Below are 25,087 nucleotides of genomic sequence, written 5' to 3'. Positions count from 1 at the left end.
CCGAACATCAACCACCCATTTATACTAATCCTACACTAATCCCATATTCCTACCAAACATCCCCACCTGTCCCTATATTTCCCTACCACCTACCTATACTAGTGACAATTTATAATGGCCAATTTACCTATCAACCTGCAAGTCTTTTGGCTTGTGGGAGGAAACCGGAGCACCCGGAGAAAACCCACGCAGACACATGGAGAACTTGCAAACTCCACACAGGCAGTACCCGGAATCGAACCCGGGTCCCTGGAGCTGTGAGGCTGCGGTGCTAACCACTGCGCCGCCCTCTTCGGAAATGTTAACTCTTGTCTCGCTCTCCATAGATGCTGCCAGACCTGTTCAGTATTTCCAGCACTTCCTGTTTTTATTTCAGATTTCCAGAATCTGCAGTATTTTGCTTTTACATCAGTGAGGTGAGCCTTGGGTCAATGAATAGAACTGGCGAAGTTCACAACACGCCCAGCAATCATGGAGGTGAGTCCTACGTCAATAAAATGCGTGAAATCTAAGTGGCGCATTTTTCCACGCCGTGAATTTGGTAGGGCTGTAGTTATAATGGAATTATACAGAAATGAAGGCCAAATGTATGACTTTGAAACAGGATCCGTTGAGCCTCTGCACGCTCCGGTCCAAATACCCCCACTGCCATCAAGCTCCCTTAACCATGGACGACTGACTAGTACACACAAACATATCTATTAACAGGAATTTGTGTGCATATGTTAAAGAATGTTTATAATAAATAAGCAGTAGTTTCAAAGTTGGAGAAGTGACAAATAACCACACTGAGCAGCTGAACTAGATTACACCGCCCCACACCACACCCCTGTACCTCCTCCTTCCAGCGGGTGCCGCATACTTTGTGACTCGAGCGTGCACAGCTAATGACGCGGCTGGAGCTCGCGGCCGTGCTCCCGCTGAGTGTCTACAGGAGCGGGAGCGCGCGGGGCGAGATCAAGGGCTGATGTGCGCGCGCGCGGGCCGGCGGGAGCGCGTGCCCTAACAGTGACAGGAGCGCAGTCGGTTCCTGATTTGGCGTTGGTCTGTTACTGTGAGTTAGGCCGGGGGGGTATTCGTCAAGGTAAGAAGCTGTGCTGGGGTAGTAACCTGCGGCCTGGTGTAATGGGGGGAATATCACGGAAGTGCCGAGGGGTGAGGCTTTAATTTACGTTATTTCGCTGGCAGCGTCAGGTCGAATTTTAACCTTACTTGACAGGTCGGTAACTAAGTCTTGTGTCTAACAGAATGAAATAGCAGCCCGATGCGGTGAAAGAGACCGGGCAGGCCCTCGTCAAGATTCAAGACAAACGACCTTTGAGATATTTCTCCTGTTCGTATTTCTTGAGGCGGGCTTATTATTAAAGAAAGCCTGGATCTAAGCTAGTTAAGCGGAGAGTGATATCTCCGTGCCCTTAGTGTAGGCTGTGTGCAGTGAACGAGAGCTCGACTGTTCAGTCCATCGTCCAAAAGAGATTTTGTTTTAGCAAGTCTGTCACTTCAGTGCCTTTTGGCAGAATAAATTGACCGAAATAATCGGTTTTGGCAACATGATCCTAAATAAAAAAAATATTTGATAGCTGTTGTAATTGAGGGCAAGACTTATTTGGTGAGAAATAGGTTTTTTGGGGGGTGGGGCTACGAGTGCCATTAGACCTCAAAAGTAGTCGATTACACGCACAGGGATGGATGAATGGTGTCGGACATCATATTGGTGAGGGTGTCAGTGCGCACAATGAACGCTGATTCGACGCCAGTTTTGCCACTTGGAGCTCTACATTCTGCTTTAACGCCCTATCTTAACCTTGTACAATTAAACATCTGTTCAGCAGTACGAAGGACCCCCGCCCCACCACCAGTGTTATTTTAAAGGGGGCATCGACTACTTATAGTAGCTGTTTGATTTCTTCTGGCTGTTGTAGAATCATAGCAAGTGTTTAGTGCTTTCTATAGTTTAAATTTACAAAACTCTACGGGGAGTAGAGTGGTAGGTGCTGAAGGACATTTTGATCACTTAAAGGCTTCTGTACAAACGAGTTATTCCAGACATTGGTATTGAAGTAGGCATTCCCAATGGAATACAACATGACTGAGAATCAGTAGAGGCCATGCAGAGCAGGACAAACTGCTGGTAGAGGGAGGAGGACTGGTTTAAAAAAAAAATCCCATGGGATCCAGGGGAATGCAGCAAAGTGGATACAAAATTGGCTCAGTGGCAGGAAACAAAGGGTAATTGTTGACGGGTGTTTAGGCAACTGGAGGGCTGTTTCCAGTGGTATTCTGCAGGGTTCAGTACTGGGCCCCCTGCTTTTTGTGGTATTAACAATTTGGACCTAAATGTAGGGGGCATGATCAAGAAGGTTGCAGACGACACAAAGATTGGCTGTGTGGTAGATAGCGAGGAGGATGGTTGTGGGCTGCAGGAAGATATTGATGGTCTGGTCAGATGGGCAGAAAAGTGGCAAATGGAATTCAACCTGGAGAAATGTGAGGTGATGCATTTGGGGAGGTCAAACAAGGCAAAGAAATACATGATTTATGGAGAAGTGTAGAGGAAGTGAGGGACTTTGGAGTGAATGTCCACAGATTCCTGAAGGTAGCAGGACAGGTCGATAAGGTGGTTAAGAAGGCATGGAATCCTTTCCTTTATTAGCCGAGGTATAGAATATAAGAGCAGGGAGGTACTGCTGGAACTGTATAACTCTTTGGTTAGGCCACAACTTGAGTACTGTGTGCAGTTCTGGTCACCTCGTTACAGAAAGGATGTAATTGCACTGGAGAGGGTACAGAGGAGATTTACGAGGATGTTGCCAGGATTGGAAAAATGCAGCTATGAGGAAAGATTGGATAGGCTGGGGTTGTTTTCCTTGAAACAGAGAAGGCTGTGTGAAGATCTGATTGAAATGTACAAAATTTTGAGGGGCCTGGATAGAGTGGAGGTGAAGGGTCTATTCACCTTAGCAGATAGGTCAGTGACGAGGGGGCATAGATTTAAAGTGATTGGTAGAAAAATTAGAGGGACAATGAGGAAAATCTTTTTCACCCAGAGGGTGGTGGGGGTCTGGAACTCACTGCTTGAAAGGGTAGTTGAAGCAGAAACCCTCAACTCATTCAAAAGGAGTCTGGATATGCACCTCAAGTGCAGGGCGACGGACCAAATGCTGGAAGGTGGGATTAGAATATGTGGATTTTTTTTGGCCGGCACGGACACGATGGGCCAACTGGCCTCTTTCTGTGCCTTAAACTTTCTTTGATTCGAGGAGAAAGATTTGGTGTTGGGGGTGGGTGGGAAGGAGAAGGGCTCTCAGCAGGAAGTGATGTCCACCCAGTGTTTCAGGGAGCAATTCTCTGACCTGAACCTCAGTTTGTGTTTCAGTAAAGATGTACTCACTGAAATTTTCCACATGCTGCAGCCACAACTGCAGCATTAGAGCAGGGTGAGGACTGCATTGCCAGTGGCTATGGAGGTGACAGTGGCGATGAACTATGCATCTGGCTCCTTCTAGACTGGAGCTGGAGATATTTGCAATATCTCAGGTTGCCATTCACTGTTGCCTAAGGGAGGTCACTGAGGCGCTATACAACGAGAGTTAATTACATTTCATTCTTGCCAGAGAGAAACAGGTGGGATGAGCATGCAGCTTTGCTAGGATTGCAGGCTTCCCCTTGGTGCAGGGTGCCATTGGCTACACGCACATTGCTTTGCTGGCGCCATGTGACAGATCTATCGTATCAGAACCAAAAGGAATTATATTAGAATCCAGGACCAGCATGTTCCTGTGAGGAAGAAGGATAAGTTTGGCAAGTTTCGGGAACCTTGGATAACGCGGGATATTGTGAGCCTAGTCAAAAAGAAAAAGGAAGCATTTGTAAGGGCTGGAAGGCTAGGAATAGATGAAGCACTTGAGGAATATAAAGACAGTAGGAAGGAACTTAAGCAAGGAGTCAGGAAAGCTAAAAGGGGTCATGAAAATTCATTGGCAAACAGGATTAAGGAAAATCCCAAGGCTTTTTATACATATATAAAGAGCAAGAGGGTAACTAGGGAAAGGGTTGGCCCACTCAAGGACAGAGAAGGGAATCTATGTGTGGAGCCAGAGGAAATGGGTGAGGTACTAAATGAGTACTTTGCATCAGTATTCACCAAAGAGAAGGACTTGGTGGATGATGAGCCTAGGGAAGGGAGTGTAGATAGTCTCAGTCATCTCATTATCAAAAAGCAGGAGGTGTTGGGTGTCTTGCAAAGCATTAAGGTAGATAAGTCCCCAGGGCCTGATGGGATCTACCCCAGAATACTAAGGGAGGCAAGGGAAGAAATTGCTGGGGCCTTGACAGAAATCTTTGCATCCTCATTGGCTACAGGTGAGGTCCCAGAGGACTGGAGAATAGCCAATGTTGTTCCTTTGTTTAAGAAAGGTAGCAAGGATAATCCAGGAAATTATAGGCCGGTGAGCCTCATGTCAGTGGTAGGGAAATTATTAGAGAGGATTCTTCGGGACAGAATTTACTCCCATTTGGAAACAAACGAACTTATTAGCGAGAGGCAGCATGGTTTTGTGAAGGGGAGGTCGTGTCTCGCTAATTTGATTGAGTTTTTGAGGAAGTGACAAAAATGATAGATGAAGGAAGGATGAAGGAAGATATTATCTATATGGACTTCAGTAAAGCCTTTAACAAGGTCCCTCATGGCAGACTGGTACAAAAGGTGAAGTCACACGGGATCGGAGGTGAGCTGGCAAGTTGGATACAGAACTGGCTCTGTCATAGAAAACAGAGGGTAGCTGTGGAAGGGTGCTTTTCTGAATGGAGGGATGTGACTAGTGGTGTTCCGCAGGGATCAGTGCTGGGACCTTTGTTGTTTATAGTATATATAAATGATTTGGAGGAAAATGTAGCTGGTCTGATTAGTAAGTTTGCGGACGACACAAAGGTTGGTGGAGTTGCGGACAGTGATGAGGATTGTCAGAGGATACAGCAGGATATAGATCGGTTGGAGACTTGGGCAGAGAAATGGCAGATGGAGTTTAATCCGGACAAATGTGAGGTAATGCATTTTGGAAGATCTAATGCAGGTGGGAAGTATACAGTAAATGGCAGAACCCTTAGGCGTATTGACAGGCAGAGAGATCTGGGCGTACAGGTCCACAGGTCACTGAAAGTGGCAACGCAGGTGGATAAGGTAGTCAAGAAGGCATACGGTATGCTTGCCTTCATCAGTTGGGGCATAGAGTATAAAAATTGGCAAGTCATGCTGCAGCTGTACAGAACCTTAGTTCGGCCACACTTATAATATTGCGTGCAATTCTGGTCGCCACACTACCAGAAGGACGTGGAGGCTTTGGAGAGGGTACAGAGGAGGTTTACCAGAATGTTGCCTGGTCTGGAGGGCATTAGCTATGAGGAGAGGTTGGATAAACATGGATTGTTTTCACTGGAACGACGGAGGTGGAGGGGCGACATGATAGAGGTGTACAAAGTTATGAGCGGCATGGACAGAGTGGATAGTCAGAAGCTTTTTCCCAGGGTGGAAGAGTCAGTTACTAGGGGACATAGGTTTAAGGTGAGAGGGGCAAAGTTTAGAGGGGATGTGCGAGGCAAGTTCTTTACACAGAGGGTGGTGAGTGCCTGGAACTTGCTGCCGGGGGAGGTGGTGGAAACTGGTCCGATAATGACCTTTAAGAGGTATCTTGACAAATACATGAATAGGATGGGAATAGAGGGATACAGTCCCCGGAAGTGCAGAAGCTTTTAGTTTAGGCAGGCATCAAGATTGGCGCAGGCTTGGAGGGCCGAATGGCCTGTTCCTGTGCTGTACTGTTCTTTGTTCTTTATATTCCCTCAATGTCCAGCTAGTGTGCGAGCATAGGCAGCAAATCATGAAGGTTAACACCCTGTATCCTGGCAGCAATTATTGAAGGCATCATTCTGTGGCAATCTGTTGTGCCAACTGTATTTGGGCCACCATGGCAAACCAAAGGGTGGCTACTGAACAACGATGGGTATCTGCTGACCACATGGCTCATATATGTGGTTTGTGCACCAGAGTTATGTGCACAGCATGCTTAGAATGAAAGCCATGTTGCCACATAAAATGTAATACAGTAGACCACTGACATGCTGAAAAAGAGGTTCCCGCTGCCTGGACTGCTTTGGAGGGGCCCTGCTGTACTCTGCAAAGTGGGTCAAAGATTCTTGGTGGTCTGCTGCATACTGCTCAACCTCACCATTATAAAGGCACAGCCCTGGTCACCAGTTATATGGCGAGCAGCTGAGGAGCAGGAGGAAGGGAGGAGGCAACTTCTGCCTGAGCGCTCTCTGAATAGTGCGATACTAGTAACCTCAACCCCAATTTCCCTGCTCACCAACAGATGCACACCTGACCTTCCCTCCGTCACTGACTGCATCCTCGTGCCTATAATACAAAAATAAAAGCCACATCAAAATAAATATTTCAAACAAAATTTATAGATGTAATGTCATTACATGCAAAATTCAACTATTAACTCTTGTACATTCCCTTAGTCCCTGCCATCCCTGCAGCTTTGCCTATCCTATACTGTGGTATCCTAGTGGCTGCAGCATGGCTGCTGACCTTCAGTGGAGGAGACGGCAGATGACCTTGAGCTGTTCTGAGCTTAGAAGGCCTGGCTGCATACTGCACCATCTTGGCATGGGCGGCAGCAGTCTGGGCTGGCTGGCTGAGGGACAACAGCAAGGGCACTGGTGGAGTGGCGGAGTTGGAGGATGAATGCTGTCTTCCTGAGGACCGCAGGTTCTTACCCTGAAGGCTTTGCTACTCCCCTAAGTGGATGCCTCATCAATCCCATTAACCTGTTGGAGGACAGATTGGGACTGCTGTGACACCCTGTATGCTAAAGGCCTGCTGCCCGACCGGGACCCGACGACATGTGTCCGGGCCGGGCCGCTCTTCCGGGTCCGACTTTCGGGTTCGGGTTGGGTTGGGCCGGACACGCACGGTAAGTGCTCTGCTGGTAAGTATTAAAAATAAAAAACTTAGCTGAGCTGAGAGTTTGGGACGAAACTGAGTCTGGGCAGTGAACGAGTGATGTCACTATGATGTCATCACGCATGCGCTGCAGCTTTGTGGAGCTTCCCAGTCGGAAGGTAAGTAAAGGGATGGTCGGGTCGAGTGGGGTTGGGCTCGGGCGAAATTGGAGGGACTTGGGCCGGGTCGGGTTCTTTTTCCCAACCTGAGCAGGCCTTTACTGTATGCCCCTTTGCACACTGTAATCCACAGCCATGATGACAGCATGATGACATCAGACCAGTGTGCAGGAGTTTCCACTGCAGCACCCACATGTTGGATGGCTTCTGCTTGTGCTTCAATGGAAACTCCTGCATCATGGTTGGGTCCACAAGTGTGCGAAAGGAGTTGGCCACTGCTTCCACACTTGAAAGGATGGGTCCAAACTCTGCACAGAGCACTACACCAAGTTGGTATTGAACTCCTCCATGCTCCTTGACATTGCATGCAGGCTTCCCAATGTGCCAAACATTTAATTGTGTGTATCCATCAGCCGCCTTATGTAGGCTGCAGCATTGAAGTCCTCATCTGTGACATCTGCTGAAGAGTGGTGATACTTTGGAGCATTTAAATTGAAAACAACTGTCTGATTAATTTGAGAAGTGATTGGCCGTTGAGACATCAGACCAGCAGAATAACGCAAGGATTAGATTGCTGAATGTATTCAAGTCTTTTATGAACGAGGAAAGTAGCAGGTTGGATTACGGGACGTGTTTAACATAGGATGTGTCAATCCAGCATTCAGACATTGTCAACAGGCTGAACTGTGTTCTGATAATGCCCTGTACTCATTCTCAGTCTGCTGCTAACAGCAAAGCAACAACTTTAAAACTGTTTTTGTATTTGTGATACTTGGGTCTTGTGTAGGCCATGCAACACCAAAATAAATTTACTGCATTTGCTATGGCTCATGGCTTGTAAGACTTCTTTTGATTTAATCGAGTCTCTACAAAGATATCATTACTGCTTTACTTTTGTACTCTCTGCCTGTATATATAAACCCAAAATGCTGTTTACCTTTTAATTGTTGCAGATTTGATTCTGCTATATATACCTTTTTGGGTCAGTGGCATTGATCACTTAAGTAGTCTAAGTCTCATGCATTTATGGGAGTTAACTCACCAGCTCGATGTCTGTTTTTACAATAATGTAACCTGGGAAATGCAACAACAACAGCTCCTTGCATTCTGCTGGATACTTGTGTCTTTTTCACATGTTTCTTCAATCTTTCTGAAGTTGGATTGCGTTAGCAGTAGATGGCATGATGTTTGATTTGAATTGGTTTATTACACAGTAAGGTAAAACATAGAGAGCAATTGATGTGACCTGAGTTGCTTAGTTCAATCAGTAAAACTCAAATTTGTGTACCAAGTACAAAATAAGGAAGACAATGTTATCCCACTTTGACATACCATTTTACTTAATGCTACTGCATCCTATCCCATTTAAACCCCATCTAACTTAACATTCTTGATGAGCTGAAATAAATTGTTGCAGCAACAATGAGTGGACAGTAATTTGAATGTCAAATTACCTTTAACTGTCTGCAGGATGCTGATTCAGATGCCCTGTTTGAAAGCTAATTTATAACTGTAAGTCCTGCTTTCTGTGAATTTGACTTTTAAAAGCGCATTTTAAAACAACTCTAATTTAAATCCTTTGGAAAAATGGTCATAAATTCTGGAAAGGTAGCCCCTATTTATGGGTTTTTGAAAAAATAGCTGTGTCTACCTACATTCTCACTGGACAGGAACAATTGCTTTAATATTCTGTGACAGTGGAACAGGAGTAAGCCACTGAGCCACTTGAGCCTGTTCAACCACTCAGTGAAATTATGGCTGATCCATAGTCTAACTCTATATACTCTCCTTTGCGCCATAACACTTAATACCTTTGGTTGACAAATCTATCAATTTCAGATTTGAAATTAACAATTGATCTGGCCATTTGTGGAAAATAGTTCCAAACTTCTATCACCTTTTGAATGTTGAAGTGTTTCTTAATCTTCACTCCTGAAAGGTCTGCCTCCAAATTTTAGACAATGCCCTTTAGTTTTAGATTCTCCAACCAGCAGAAATAGTTCCTGTATCTACCCTGTCTGTTCTCCTTTAATATATTGAAAACTTCAATCGGTTCATCTCTATTCAATTTGTTACAACCAGGTGAGGAAGGGGATCTCAGGCTCCCCTTCTCTGATTTGACCGCAGCAGGGTTTATCTTTTTTTAACACAGTGATTTAACTTATCACCTCAGTGAGCGCTTGCTCCTGTTCCTTGAATATCATTACAAATGAACCGATCAGACAGGTTTTCTTGAGTTTAAACAAGAAAGATGTAAGTTGATTAACCTTATCACTCTAAACCGGTTAAAATTACTAAAATATGTGACACATCCATGCTCACATTCACACGAGAAGCGCATGCACATACAGATAGATTACAGAGAAAGAGAAGAGTTGGGAGGTTGGAGTAGAGTCCTTAATAAAAATGCAATTTAAATACTGAAATTTAGTCCCAGAATCCTTAGTTAAAGTTGTAGCCCTGAAGTCCTTGCAGTGCCACGTGCACAATTTGGGCTTGCTTCTTTGTTCTGGAAGGCAGAAGAGGGGCTTTATCTGTGTCCTCTTAGTTGTTGGCTATGCTGGGCTGTAAGTTTGCAGCTGAGGCTTCTCTGGATCATTGCTGGAGAGGAAGAGAGGAGATGCTCCTTCGCTGGATATCAGTTACAGTCTGCCTTCTGAGACACATTTCACAAACTCTCAGGGTTTCACAAGCAGTCATGTGATGTGATCACCTCTTTGTTTGAAACAGAAGTTTTTGGAAAAAGGTCTTTGAAATTCAAGGCGCTCCTCTCAAGCTGTTCAAACATACTTTTAGAAGTTGTTTGTAACAGTCTCGGTAAAAGTCTCAAAGTTCCACATGATTAAATGAATATTTTCCATTTGGCTCGTGGGGTCTTGGTCACAAATTATTGATGCATAGTTATGCTGGAATCACGAAATCCATTGTACAGTATAAATGAGGTGATTTTCAAAAGAACAATTGCCCCCAATTTGGTCAAACCTGGGATGTGCCTTAGCTAATACAATATTTTTTGTAACCTGCCTTCTCTTTTCATTTTACCTGCAATAGAGTTTTCCTCCTCCTAGCATTCTTACAGTACCACTGGCAATTTCACTCCTTCCTTGGATTAGATTGACTGTTATCAGGATGAGGCAAGCTGAACACAATGTAATGGAGAAAAGTTACTCATTCACAAACTGTTCAAAATTTGCTGTCAAACTAGTTTGCTTTTTTATTTTCTGTAATGTTAGGTCTTTTGAGTTATTGTGTATTCATCCTTAGCTACATAACAACATTGGTACTTTCTTGTACTGTAAACAAATTTCATTAAAGAGCACCCTTCTGACTTATTCTACTGAGGTTGCAAAGGGTTATATTGCATGTGGAATACATGCTGCAGCATTATTCACTACCTTGATAAGAGGAGAAAATAAAACATTAACGATGCAACTATGTAAACAGTTAAACTGTTTTTACTTCCTTATAGTCCCTGAAGGCCTGGGCGCAGGTCTGTGATGCAAGTGTGTCAGTTAGAGTAAGTAATGTGTGCAGTTTTAGGTACCTATTATAGAAAAAGCATTAAACCCATTGAGAGTGTACAGTATAGGTTCATCACGATGATGCCAGGAAATGGAAACTGCAGTTATGAGGAGAGACTTGAGATTCTAGGACTCTTCCGACTGGAGCAGGGAAGGCTAAAAGCAGATTTTGTAGCAGTTTTTAAAATAATGGAGTTGTAACCTGGATAGGGAAAGATTATTTTCTCTGGTTGGGGAATCAGTTATGATGGGTCATTAGTTTAAAATCATCAACAGATCAAGGAGAGAGATTAGAGGCTGAATTTTAGAGGGACATTGAAGACCAGGCAACAGGGCTGAAAGCAGGAAGGAGGCGACTCCACTCTGGTGGACAGCAGGACACTGAGGTGGTATTTTTCTGACAGTGGCCAGCTAACAAGCAGACGGCAGCCTGACCCAAAGATCTACTGGCCCAAGCAAAAGGCCAAGAGCCTCAGCAGTGTCACTGCAGCTCCAGGATGAGGGTGTGTGTAAAGAGAAAGTGAGTTTTTTTGGGAAAGCTGGGACAGGCAGGGAGGCCCTGGGGATCCAGGGAAGGTCATAGTGCATCAGCAGCACCATTGCCATGTGGGCAGCCATTGCTGCCAAGGGGTCCCTTTGTGGGCCATGGAATGTCCATAAAGGAGGACCCCACCTCTGGGAACCCACTGGGAAACTACCAGGGTTTACCTGGTAGTCTTTCCATGCAATGGTGGGCCCTCCCAACGTGGGCAGAATTCCCGCCGAGGACGGGGAGTGGCCATTAATTGGCCACAGGCTCAACTGGCTGCCGAACTCCCCGCTGTTGACAATATGCCATTGCAGCAGGAAACTGTCAGGCTCCCCTCCCCAATGTCTTCCCCCATCATATTGCCTCCCAGACTGACCCCAATGGGCTGGGAAAATTCAACCCTCTGTGTCTTTGGGAGGGATAAGTGGATAATTATTTGAAGCTGTTCGGAGACGGGACTATTGACAGTGAAATTAGCATTGGATTACATCATCGAGGTGGGTTGAGATATTATATCCTGTGCTGTGAACTTGTATTTCTATCCTTCCAACTGTGCCTGATTTTGGAGCTCCAGTTAAAGTGCTGGTCTAGATTCCAACATGTCGTCTTATGACGTGGCATCAGTACGGAGACATTTCAGATGTCATGCTGTCACTTGTTACTGATGTCATAGCTCCAGTACTTTGTGTGTACACCCTTTTGAACTTATGCAGTAGGTCTGTATGAGATCAGCTGCACTGTTTAAACATAAATGGCAGTATGGCATACTTGGGTCACTTGACTATGACATGATCTTTACAGACTATGAAGGCAAAAACCAGGGTGACTAATGCAGCAAGGGTAACCTAGTGGTTATAAAAGCAAAATACTGTGGATGCTGGAAATGTGAAATAAAAACAAAAAGTGCTGGAAATACTGGCAGCATCTGTGGTGAGAGAAACATGTTGGGCCAGCTGGTCCATCTTGTTTGTCCCAAAGCATCAGGATGTTTTATGCAAGGCATTGCAAACAGTTCCCATTCCACCCAGAAACTACAAAATCCCTGGGGAAAAGTGAGAAACCAGATGAAAAAGCCCAAGATCCTCAACTGATACTGGCAAAAAAAACCAATTACACTTTTCAGGTCTGTGACCCTTCATCAGAACTGGCAAAGGTTAGAAATGTAATAGGCTTTCAGCAAGTGAAAAAGTGGGGGCGATGTAGGGTAACAGCAAAAGGGAAAGTGTGTGATAGGGCAGAGGGCAGGCGAGATTAAATAGCAAAGATGTCATGGAACAAAGGCAAAGGGAGTGCTAATAGTTGTACGAAAAGATAAAGCATTAGTCCAGAGAGAGTTAATGGAAGAGTAATGAATAGCTCTGTCCAAAAGCAAAAACCTGAAAAACAAGTTGAAGACAGGCATGTGGTTTGAAAAATAAAAAAAGGAGTCATGCTCTGAAATTGTTGAACTCAATGTTGAGTCCGGAAGGCTGTAGAGTGCCTGATTGGGGGATGAGGTGCTGTTCCTCGACCTTGCAATAAGGTTCACAGGAACACTGCAGCAAGCCAAGGACAGAAATGTTGGCATAGGAGCAGCGTGGTGAATTAAAATGGCAAGCAACCGGAAGCTGGAAAATGGGATTATAATAGATAGGTGCTTGATGGCCGGTGCGGGTATGATGGGCTGAAGGGCCTGTTTCTGTTCTCTATAACTCTATGACTCTATGCTTGCGGACTGACTGGAGGCGTTCCGCAAAGCGGTCACCCAATCTGGGTTTGTGGTCTGGCGGCACAGTGGCGCAGTGGTTAGCACCGCAGCCTCATAGCTCCAGTGACCCGGGTTCAATTCTGGGTACTGCCTGTGTGGAGTTTGCAAGTTCTCCCTGTGTTTGCGTGGGTTTCCTCTGGGTGCTCCGGTTTCCTCCCACATGCCAAAGACTTGCAGGTTGATAGGTAAATTGGCCATTAGCAATTGCCCCGAGTGTAGGTAGGTGGTAGGGAAATATAGGGACAGGTGGGGATGTGGTAGGAATATGGGATTAGTGTAGCATTTAGTATAAATGGGTGGTTGATGGTCGGCACAGACTTGGTGGGCCGAAGGGCCTGTTTCAGTGCTGTATCTCTAAAAAAAAATATAGAGGCACCTGCGTTCTGAGTAGCGAATACAGTGTACTACATTGAAAGAAGTACAAGTAAATCGCTGTTTCACCTGGGAGGAGTGTTTGGGGCCTTGGATGGTGAGGAGAGAGGAGGTAAAAGGGCATGTATTACATCTCCAGCGATTGCATGGGAAGGGGACGAGGTATCGGGAATGATGGAGTGGACTGGGGTGTCGCGGAGGGAACGATCCCTTCGGAATGCTGACGGGAGGGGAGGGGAAGATGTGTTTGGTGGTGGCATCGCGCTGGAGGTGGCAGAAATGGTGGAGGATGATCCTTTGGATCTGAAGGCCGGTGGGTGGAAAGTGAGGACAAGGGGAACCCTGTCACAGTTCTGGGAGGGAGGGCAAGGGGTGAGGGCAGAAGTGCGGGAAATGGATCGGACACGGTTAACCATAGTGGGGGGGAATCCTCAGTTGAGAAAAAAGGAAGACATATCAGAAGCGCTGTTGTCAAAGGTAGCATTGTCAGAACAGATGCGTCGGAGACGAAGAAACTGAGAGATTGGACACCCTGCCCCCGTAAGAATTTCATTCCGTTCACCCAGTTTTCCCTCCCCTCCCTTGTCAGTGTGATGGTCGCTGTTTTGTCATTTAAAAAAAACATTTAAACTGGTTCACTAATGGTCTTGAGGGAAGGGAATCTCTTAATGGTAGAGGAGTTGCGGACAGTGATGAGGATTGTCAGAGGATACAGCAGGATATAGATCGGTTGGAGACTTTGGCGGAGAAATGGCAGATGGAGTTTAATTCGGACAAATGTGAGGTAATGCATTTTGGAAGGTCTAGTGCAGGTGGGAAGTATACAGTAAATGGCAGAACCCTTAGGAGTATTGACAGGCAGAGAGATCTGGGCGTACAGGTCCACAGGTCACTGAAAGTGGCAACGCAGGTGGATAAGGTAGTCAAGAAGGCATACGGCATGCTTGCCTTCATCGGTCGGGGCATAGAGTATAAAAATAGGCAAGTCATGCTGCAGCTGTACAGAACTTTAGTTAGGCCACACTTAGAATATTGCGTGCAATTCTGGTCGCCACACTACCAGAAGGACGTGGAGGCTTTGGAGAGGGTACAGAAGAGGTTTACCAGGATGTTGCCTGGTCTGGAGGGCATTAGCTATGAGGAGAGGTTGGATAAACTCGGATTGTTTTCACTGGAACGACGGAGGTGGAGGGGCGACATGATAGAGGTTTACAAAGTTATAAGCGGCATGGACAGAGTGGATAGTTAGAAGCTTTTTCCCAGGGTGGAAGAGTCAGTTACTAGGGGACATAGGTTTAAGGTGAGAGGGGCAAAGTTTAGAGGGGATGTGCGAGGCAAGTTCTTTACACAGAGGGTGGTGAGTGCCTGGAACTTGTTGCCGGGGGAGGTGGTGGAAGCAGGTACCATAGAGACGTTTAAGAGGCATCTTGACAAATGCATGAATAGGAACCTGAAGATACATTTAATTAAATACAGGAAATAAATGGGAGTGCCAGTGATCCTGTGACGATGGAAGAAGCTGTATTTCAGGTAGACAGGATTTAAACGTTAGGGTGGATCAAGTATTTGTGCTACCTAAGCTGTGCGCCAGGTTCCACCAAATTAGATGTAATTGATGGGTGCAGTAGACTAGCATTACCTGTTTTCCTTGCAATGGCAAGTTGGGAGTTCTGATTCTCCAGTCTTTATTGAGGTCTGAGTCATAATTTGGAAATGGCTTCGAATGAAATAATTCAATACAATTTTGCTTCGAATAGTTCTGTTTTGTGCTGTGGGACAGATTTGATCACTCCAGCACAACTATGTGTGCATATTGTGAACACTAAAGTAATTGCTCAATTGCTGTTAATTCAGGATTACTGGAGAAAATAAGTCAGCATTGTAGCTAGAACGCTTTTAAGAATAAGGCAAGATAAGAAAATATTTGACCGGGGGGAAAAAACCCACAAATACTCCTAAGCTCATCTACTAATTTAGGTCCGCCCACATCATTGTCCAGGGCCCCAAACACCCACTGCATGTGAGACAAGTTACGTGCACTTTCTCCAACCTCCGACACTATATTTGCTCCTCGCACGACAGTTCCTGCTGAAATTGGCAGCCCTGAGTGCGAGTGCTCCTTCTGACTCCACAGCACTCCTGCTGGTTTTGATTGACCCCACGAGCCTCACCCGCCCCTCACTGGTCTTAGCGAGGCAAGCGGCTCAGAATTTGTTTTCCGAGATTTAGATGAGATCTGAAGCTTTGGGCCTCCTGGCTTGGGCACTGAGTTTCAGCCCAAGAATGGTGCCCCGGTGATTTTCTGAACCCCCATCTCATTTCTTCTCAAAGCACTGATTTAATATAAATAGCAAATAACCTTTTTACTAATCCCATCTTCCACCCTCCATAAACTTGAACTCATTCAAAACTCTGTCCGTATCTTAAGTCACCAAGTCTCATTCATCCATCCCATATCGAAAGTCCCACCAAGTCTTGTTCATTCATCACTGCTGTGCTCACAGATGTACATTAGCTCCCAGTCCAGCTGTACCCTGATTTTAAAATCCCACCCTTGTTTTCAAATCCCTCCATGGTCTCTCTCTCTAATCTCTATAATCTGCCAAGATCTCTGTACTCCTCCATTTGTGGCCTCTTACCTTGCTGACTTTATTTGCTCCGCCATTGGCAGTCATGCTCCATTTGCCTGGGCTCTAGGCTCTGGAATACCCTCCCCAACCCCTGCACCCCTCTACCTTTTTCTCCAACTTTAAGTTGCTCTTTAAAACTTCTTCAACCAAAATTTTGGTCACTTATCTTAATATCTGCTTATGTGGCTCAGTATCAAACTTGGTTTGATAGTAAACATCCCAAGGCACTTCACAGCAGCACTATGTTAAAAGCACATTATAAATATTAGTTGTTACTGGACGTTTTCCAATGTCCCTACCACTCTTCACTCCATCATGAGCCTGACTAGCTTCAGTGAACAATCCTAGTACTGTAATAAGTCTGGCTATCATTACTTGCCTAAAAGGGATTGGAGATATCATAATTGACAATTGATTAAGGGGAGACTCATTGTAGTTCATTTTCCAAAAGCAAAATATTGGAAATCTAAAACTATAACAGAAAACTGGAGAAACTCAGCAGGTCAGGCAACAGCGGGGAGAGAACAGACAAGAAGTCTTGGATTTGGACCCATCCTTAGAACTTAAAGATATTATAGATGAACAAAATTTAAAAAGGAATAGAACAAGGGAAAAGCACATAACCACACACAGGTAAATAAATATAACAACATGTAAAGGCTTGAGTGGCGAACAAGAGATGCCAGAGAGAAAATGGAGCTATAGTTAAAGCCATTGTGTTGTTCGATTAAGGCTGTAAACTACATCTCCCATTTTCTCTGCCAGCACTCCTGCCAGAATGTGGAGTAGGTGTGCCGGTATTTCTGAGGATGGGGGAAGGAGCGGTTTGATATTTGAGATGGGGACTTCTCTGTCAGAACATGATGCTGGCAAAGTGGTCTGCTCCTTGTGTATCAATCTGCTTTTTTTCTCTCTACTAGGCTGTTGGACCACAAAAGCCAGTTTTTCATGCTTCCATTTCTATCTGCCTATCCACCACTTCACTGTACCCCATTAGCTGTTTACACACTTAATGTTTCATAAATTTCTTTAATTTGTCTCATTATCCCTACTATTGTTGTATGCTAATACCATCTGCCATTTAACAATCTCCGCTTCACTTTGCACTTGTTGGGCCATTCAGTTTATTTTTCTGTATATGTCCTGTCTTATTCCACCTCCCCCATTTCTTCTCTTTTTAAATACTGTGTAACCAATTATAAGCCAAGCTCCATACTCCAATGTCTTGTCCTCTCCGAGGATATGGTTAATTTTTCAACCTGTTGGAAGCAGTAGCATCATTCCACATATCACAGTTTAGATATTTACTGTTATGTAAATCAATATCTGGAACTGAGTAAGTTACAAATGCAAGAGGAAAACTTGGAAAATTTGTACAGTTTATCTTCTATACTCAGTAACTAGACTGATTTATTTCCCCAACATCCCCTTCCTCATTTTTCATGGAATTTTAAACTTAAAATTAAATTTTGGGTAGGGGAAGGGTTTTGTTATTTTGGGAGTGTTGTAGATTCTTCTTGTAACGGCAAAGAACTTTCATAGAAGAGGCATTCTATTTTAAGATCATCATCTCTGCTGGAGATTGAGTTAGAACTATGCATGTGCTTTCTAGCCGCCTTGTTTAGAAGCATAAATTCAACACAATATTAGTTGTTTCACTGACATTCTTCAAAAATGACTTGCATGAGCTTCCACAACGGCTCACAGTTTTTCCAGTAAGTAGCTGAGCTAGCCACACCAGGATGGTCTCGGGTGCAATCCCAGATCTGTGCTAAATTAACTGACCTCTGGTGGGGCAGTGGTAAGGGGTGGAACAATTGACTTCAGTGTCCCTATGACAGTTTCTGGTATTGTGACTTGGATATAGGTAGACAAAGGCAGAACTGGCTTGGTGTACAATTCTAAATTATTGCATTGTGCTTTCTGTGAACTTTAAAGCTCAGGTGTTTCTGGCTTTTAGAAGGTAACTTTGTCTTAGACTTCTGTAGAGTATTAATCTGTTAATTAAGACAGGAAGTTGTTGTGTGGAGGTGTGAACAACACAAGCTGAAAATAGGATTGCTAGGGAAAGCAGTTAACCATTAGTATTCCAGGCATTTCAAAAACTAATTGAGAATTTCAGGATCTGACCTTGGAAAGGGAGAAAGACAAACTCAGAATAAGGGCGGTCTGCATGAAACCAAATCGACAGAGTCGTGGAGCATGGTAAAGTAGTGAGACGCTACATTTGTTGCTAGTGGTGCGGATTGTGGATGCAAAAGATCTGGTAGTCTCTGCGGTGATTGTAATTTGCTTATGTTCCTCCTTCCATTTCTCACTTATTTTGAAATCTGTGTGCAGCTTGAGTATAGTGCACTTCTAATAACTTTTGAATGGCTTGGGCAGAAACAAAGCACGCTGGCAATGACCATCTAGGATTGTGTGTACCCAAAAGGATACAATATGTTTTCTGAGGACAGAAAACTGCAGGTTCATAGAATTTGAGGTTTGTTTGCAGGAATTATGGGAAAACAATTGTAAGAGGGGACAGCCTATTAAATATGGGTTGCGCCAGGGGCACTCGGCTCCAGACTTCAACAACCTTGGTCCAAACATGGGTAAAAGAGTTGAATTCCAGAGATGAGGTGAAATTGACTGCCCTTGACATCAAGGTAGCATTTGACTGAGTGTGGCATCAAGGAAGCCCAGCAAAATTGAAGTTAATGGGAATCGGTGGGGAAATGGGAACTCTTCTCTGGTTGGAATTATACCTAGCACAAAGGAAGGCGGTTTTGATTGTTGGAGGCCAATCATCTGCGCCCCAGGACATTGCTGCAGGAGTTCCTCAGGGACGTGTCCTCAGCCCAACCATCTTCAACTGCTTCATCAATGACTTTAAGGCCAGGCCAGAAGTAGAGATGTTTGCTGCTGATTGCACAGTACCATTTGCAACTCCTCAGATACTGAAGCAGTCTGTGCCCACGTGCAGCAAGGCCTGGATGACATTCAGGCTTTGGCTGTTAAGTGGCAAGTAACATTCTTGTCACACGTGCCAGGCAATGATCATCTCCAACAAGAGAGAATCTAACCATATCCTTTTGATGTTTAATGGGATTAACATTGCTGAATCACCCATGAACAACATCCTGGGGCTTATCATTGACCAGAAACTTAACTGGACCAGCCATATAAATTCTGAGGCTATAAGAACAGGTCAGAGGCTGGGAATTGGGTGGCAAGTAACTCCCCTCTTGACTCCTCAAAGCCTATCCATCACAAAGCGCTTCTCCACTTGGCTGAATGAGTTCAGCTCCAACAACACTGAAGAAGCTCAACACTATCTAGGACATAGCCTGCTTGATTGGCAGCCACCCAGTGGAGCCATGTGCACCATCGATAAGGTGCACTGCAGCACACCAAGTCTCCTTTGATGGCATCTTCCAAACCCGCAACCTCTACCACCGAGAAGGGCAAGAGCAGCAGACGCATGGGAACACCACCTGCAAGTTCCCATCCAAGTCACACACCATCCTGATTGGGAACTATAACGCCGTTCTTTCACCTGTCGCTGTATCAAAATCCTGTAATTCCCTTCCTAACAGCACTGTGGGTATACCTACACCACATGGACTGCAGTGGTTCAAGAAGGTGGGTCTGCACCACATTTTCAAGGGTAGTTCGAGATGGGCAACAAATGCTAGTCTTGCCAGCAATGTTGACATCCCATGAAATATTAGGATTTTTTCTTTATTCTTACATCATGATGGTGGCAGGGAATTGAGAGAAGGCAGGGTTCTTGCTTCAGATTGCAATTTGATGGGCTTTTCTGGTAGTGCATGCGTATTGACATTGGATGAGGACAGCTTCTATCTTGGCTGGATTTCTTTTCATAGTTCTATAACCGGTCAACACTTGCAAATAACTAATGGCCTCTTGGATAAAATAGCGAATGGCAACCTGTAACTATGAACCTTAGCACTGCAAGGAATTAACTTCAGATGAGAGGTGCAAGTTGGCAAGAAAAAACATGGTTTGTATTATGTACCTGGAGGGAAGTCATCTGTTTTAGATTTCTTTTAACTAAGAACCCATGGTGGCACATGGGAATGAGATTTTGCTTTGCAAGTTTGACCCTTGTTTGCTTGTTTTATTATAAACAGCTGTTGTGGATACAGGGTGTTTCACTATTTAGTTTTGCGATTATGGTTTAAAGTGATTGGCAAAAGAAGCAACATGAGGAAACACATTTTTATGCAGTGAGTGGTTAGAATCTGAAATGCACTGCCTGAGAGTGTGGTGGAGGCAGATTCAGTTGTGGCTTTCAAAACAGAATCGGATAATTATTGGAAGAAAAAAATTTGCAGGGCTACGGGTAAAGGCAAAGGAGTGGGCTGAGGTGAGTTGAACTTGCAGAGAACCGGCACAGACACGACTGGCTGAATGGCCTCCCTCTTTGCTGTCGTCATTCTATGATTATAATTATGTGCTGTTTTAATTTGGATAATTTTTCCCACTAAATTGAAGACCTTGTGGAAATAATTTGTTTATGGTATCATGCAGTTGAAGCATTGCAAAGCATATTAAAAAAAATCCTATGCATCGTTATGCACTATAGTTATATAATCTTTTAAAGGAAAGCATATTCTAAGTTGGACCCCAAAATGATGTATTTACATTTAATGTGGATGATTAGTTAAGGGCTGTGGTGGTAATTCCCTATTTATTGCATTATTGAAAAGAATTTGCTAATGAAATGGAATGGGCGTGGGCAGACATTTTACAGTAATTTATTCTTGCCTACTAAATGTGAATATAGCATTTTAGAGGTCAAATTTAGATATAAAATTTACTTTCCTGATCTCAACTTCCTCACAGTGACACAGTTAATGGAGACAGAGAGAAAATTGAAGTGACTAATTAGGTTGGCTTCAGAGCAGCATTGCTAGAATGTCTGTCGTCTTGGCAGTGAATTTGCAGGTGTGTCAAAAGATGACGAGATCATGTATACCTACAGAAAAGTGTCTTTTTTTCATCCAAGATGAAAGCGTTAAAATAACTTTTTTTAAAAATTGTCCTTTGGCCTTAGGTTTTCCAGATGTTGCAGTCAGGAACAAGATAAGGAAATAAAGGTAAAGCATACTTTATAGTTCCATTGTTTGAACACCCCTGCAGATTAGTATGAGCGATCACATAGTTGCCCAACCTTTTAGTGCAATCAGAATGACTTGCATGCAAACATAAATGAAAGGACTACCAATTCAAACAAGTAGTAAATGTTAAATGAAATGATTTGTGTAATTTTATTTTTACCGTGAATAGTTTTACAGTTTGAATCACGAAGAATAAGGGTCTTTTCAAACTTTAATGTTTAATTGAAGGAGTTAAAGTAGAGAAAGTTTGGTAATAGATTGAGTGCATAGAAATACTCCAGTAGATGCCCATAGGAATAGAAGTAAGCCATTCAGCCCCTAGAGCTTGTTCCACCATTCAGAGAGATCATGGTTGAGCTGTTTCCTAGTTCCTCCCATCCAACTTGACTCCATATCCCCTCATATCCTTGGGTAGCATAAAGATCTATCAATCTTGGATTTGAAATTATTAATCTTGTATTTACTGTTTTTTGTTAGTGTTGCACAGTTCTGCCGCCCTGCGTGAAGAAGTGTTTTCTAACTTCTATCCTGAATGGCCTGGCTCTAATTTTAAAGTCATGTCGCCTTGTCCTCAACCAGCTCTGGCCCTCATTGCTAGCGGAAGAAGTTTCTCTCTACTCTATCAGTTCCTTTTCAAATTTCTGAAAACCTTAATCAAATCACCCGTTTAGATTTTATATTGCAGGGAATTCAAGCCTAATTTATATAATCTCTCCATGATTTAACCCTTGGAGCCCTCATAACATTCTGGTGTATTTGTGCTGCACTCCTACCAAGGCCAGTATATCCTTTGAAGGTTAAGTGCCTGGAACTTTGCACAGTTGTGGTCTAACCAAGGTTTTTGTATAGTTGTAACAGCCGATTCTTTTTCCAGCGATCTGGGGTGTCAATCAAATAATTTACCTTACCAACTCTTTTGACCACTTTATACGGACCACTGAACCATGCTTTTAATGATTCACCCTGTAAAGGTAATAATACTTCATCCCCTGGTTGAAAAGTTTGGTTCTTTGTATTTTGTCTGCCCATTTTCTCATAGTGGTTGGGATGCTTTAAGGTGTTCCTGAGCCACATTGCAAGCTTTCGTGAGCCTTTCCCGGAACATGGATTCATAGTCTAGTACCGAAGATTCATGCCTTTGTTTTAAGAATCAGTCTTTGATGAGTTTTAGAGGACCTCTTATCTCATGTCCGTAAACCAATTTGAAGGGACTAAAACCTGTAGACTTATTTGGTGCATCTCTAGTGGCAAATAAAAGGAAGACCAGCCCCTTATCCCAATCATGGGGATATTCACGACAGTATGCTCTAATCATTGTTTTGAGAGTTTGATGGTATCTTTCTAAAGCTCCCTGTGTCTGTGGATGGTATACTGAAGATTTTAACTGTTTGATATCCAAATTGCCCATGACGTCTTGAAATATCTTGGACGTGAAATTAGAACCTTGATCCGATTGAACTTCAAGTGGTAAACCATATCTCGTAAAGAGTTGGGTTAACTTCTCTACTGCTTTAGCAGTAATTGTCCTCAAGGGAATGGCCTCTGGAAATTGAGTAGCCATATCCATGATAGTGAGTATATATTGATGTCCCACCTTTGTTTTCAGCAAGTGTCCTATGCAGTATATCAACACCCGACTAAATGGTTCCTCAATAACTGTTATGGGAATTAGGGGTATGGTAGGTTGCGGTTTTCCCACCATTTGGTATGTATGGCATGACCTACAAAACTGCACCAAGTCCATTGTGAGACCTGGCCAGTAGTAATGTTGACTTACATGTGATTTGGTTTTCCGCATCCCCATGTGTCCTGCTAGAGGAATGTCATGCGCTCACCTTAATAATTCCCGGCGATGTTTAGGTAGTACCACTACCTGTCGAACAACCGTCCAGTCTTCATCCGCAGGTCTGTGAGGCAGTCTCCATTTCTTCATCAGAACCCTGTCTTCAGCATAATAACCTTCTGGAACTCCTTTTGCCTCAGCTTTTGTCAGAGCCGACTGTGCTATTTTGTGTAACTTTGGATCAGCTTGTTGTGCTGTGATTAAAGAAGGCTTGTTAAAAATCTCATTGGGATTATCTAAATCCCCAAGGAAAGTTTCAGATACTCGGCTATCTGTGGTACCAATTTTACCTCCGACAATGGAACTTATTCAGCCATTGTTTGGGTCACTACACAGAAAGGAATTCCTGGAACTTGTTCCTGTAATTTGTTCTGTTTCTTTAACTTCTTGGTTTCTCTGTGACTGCGGGAGAAACTGATACTTTTGCCCCGGCCAAATCATTCCCTAGGAGTAGGTCAGTTCCCTCTACCAGCAAACTATGGACAACTCCTATGGTTACTATCCCAGACATTAGGTCACACTCTAGGTGCACTCGATACAAAGGTACGGGTATATACTTCCCGCCAATACCATTAACTAAAACTTTAGCATTCAGTGCGCTCTCTGGTGGAAATGTTATACCTTTCCCCAGCAAAAGAGTTTGGTTGCTCCTGTATCCCTAAGTATAACAATAGGTTTGCCTGCCTCACTTGAGGGATATGGAGTTACTTTTCCTTTGGACAAGAATTCTCTGTAACTTTCATGTATCTTATTCTCAACCTCTACACTCACTTTTTGGTTTTTGTATCTGGTTTTATAGCTGCTGTCAACGCTACAGCCTGGTCTGCTGCACTCCGTCAAAGCCCTTTTCTCTGCATTAGCCCATGGGTTTACCTCGCAGCTTCCAGCATTCTGAACGAAGATGTTCCACCTTGTGGCAATGATAACACGTCGGCTTGTGGACCTCGCTTCTACCCTCAGCAGCTTCCTTTCTGGCCTCAGAAGGGGATCCTGGGGCATTCCCACCTGTTGCTTCTTGTCCCTGGCTACTTGCCTTCCTTTCAATCTCCCACCTTCTTATCCTTCTCAGGTTTGTGGGGGTGACAGACCAAGGTTTTGGCTTATTCACAAGCTCAAAATCATCAGTGATTTCCACTGCTTGCCTGGATTTTCAAACTCTTTGGTTCTCTACATGAGTTCTCGCAACTGGAGGGATTGAATTTTTCAACTCTTCCAAGAGAATCAGTTCCCTAAGTTTCTCATAGGTGGCTTCCATCTTTACTGCTCATATCCAACAATCAAAGTTAATTTGCTTTACCCTCTCAAATTCTCTATAAGTCTGCCCAGCCAATCTACGGAGGTTCCAAAACTTCTGTTGGTAAGCTTTGGGGACTAACTCAGACACAGCGAGAATAACCTTTTTTGCCATCTCATTATCTGCAGAAGCCTCTTCAGAAAGCATGGCTTAAACTTCATGAGCTCTGCCCATCAACCCGCTTTGCATAAGCAGTGTCCAGCTTTCCTTTGGCCATTTCATTTGGTTTGCTATTTTTTCAAAAGAAATGAAAAATGCCTCTACGTCCCTTTCTTCAAACTTAGAGTTTGTGTAAATTTAAACAGCTTTTCGCTGGGTCCTCAGCAGGATTCAGATTCTTCCTGACTAGAATTTTACCTGGAGTCAAGACTAGCCCTTTGCTTTGTTCCATCTCTTTCAACCTAAATTCCCTCTCTTTCTCCCTTTCCTCTTTTTCAAATTCAAGTTTTCTTATTGCTGTCTCTTTTTCTGTTTCCTGTTGAAGCCTAAGTTTTCCCATTTTTTGTTCTGGCTCAAGTTTTTTCAATTCTGTTGTTTTTTCTTTCTCCTGTTGAAGCCTAAGTTTTTCAATTTCTAACTGAATCTTTGCCAATTCAGTTGCATTCCCCGCTGACTTGCAATCTTCCAATTTCAAATGTTGGGCTTTTACATCATTTATTTCTGCTTTTTAGCACCTGATTTCAATTCTAACCCCAATTGTGCTACTAACTCTTAGTGACTTGACAACTTTAACTAAAATTAAGCTGAGACTTTACCCTATTACACAAGAAACCTGGTTCCTTTATTTTCTCTTTCAATTATTATTCCCTTCACAATTAACAATATTAGCAATGGATTTTGATTCTGCAAGAGCCCCCAGTTAATGTTATGACCAAGGCGGGAGAAATGCACTGTTAA

General features: G+C 43.8%; 1 protein-coding gene across 5 annotated transcripts in view; it reads left to right on the top strand.

The window, feature by feature from the left end:
- The first annotated feature begins 891 nt into the window (after positions 1 to 891).
- The window catches only part of LOC137346271 (glycoprotein-N-acetylgalactosamine 3-beta-galactosyltransferase 1-like), a 52,002-nt gene continuing 27,806 nt past the window's right edge, over positions 892 to 25,087 (top strand). For 2 of the 5 annotated variants that reach the window (XM_068009761.1, XM_068009753.1), the window contains exons 1-2: positions 892 to 1,054; positions 20,990 to 21,032. The gene's annotated coding sequence lies outside the window, so the exon portion shown is untranslated. Of the gene's footprint in view, positions 1,085 to 20,989; positions 21,033 to 25,087 lie in introns of all 5 variants that reach the window. The other 3 variants (XM_068009746.1, XM_068009737.1, XM_068009770.1) reach the window with 2 other exon arrangements.

This window comes from Heterodontus francisci, chromosome 2 (assembly GCF_036365525.1).
Source record: "Heterodontus francisci isolate sHetFra1 chromosome 2, sHetFra1.hap1, whole genome shotgun sequence".
NCBI lineage: Eukaryota > Metazoa > Chordata > Chondrichthyes > Heterodontiformes > Heterodontidae > Heterodontus > Heterodontus francisci.
The sequence above is the reverse complement of the archived record's forward strand: the minus strand, read 5'-3'. Positions and strand labels throughout refer to the sequence as shown.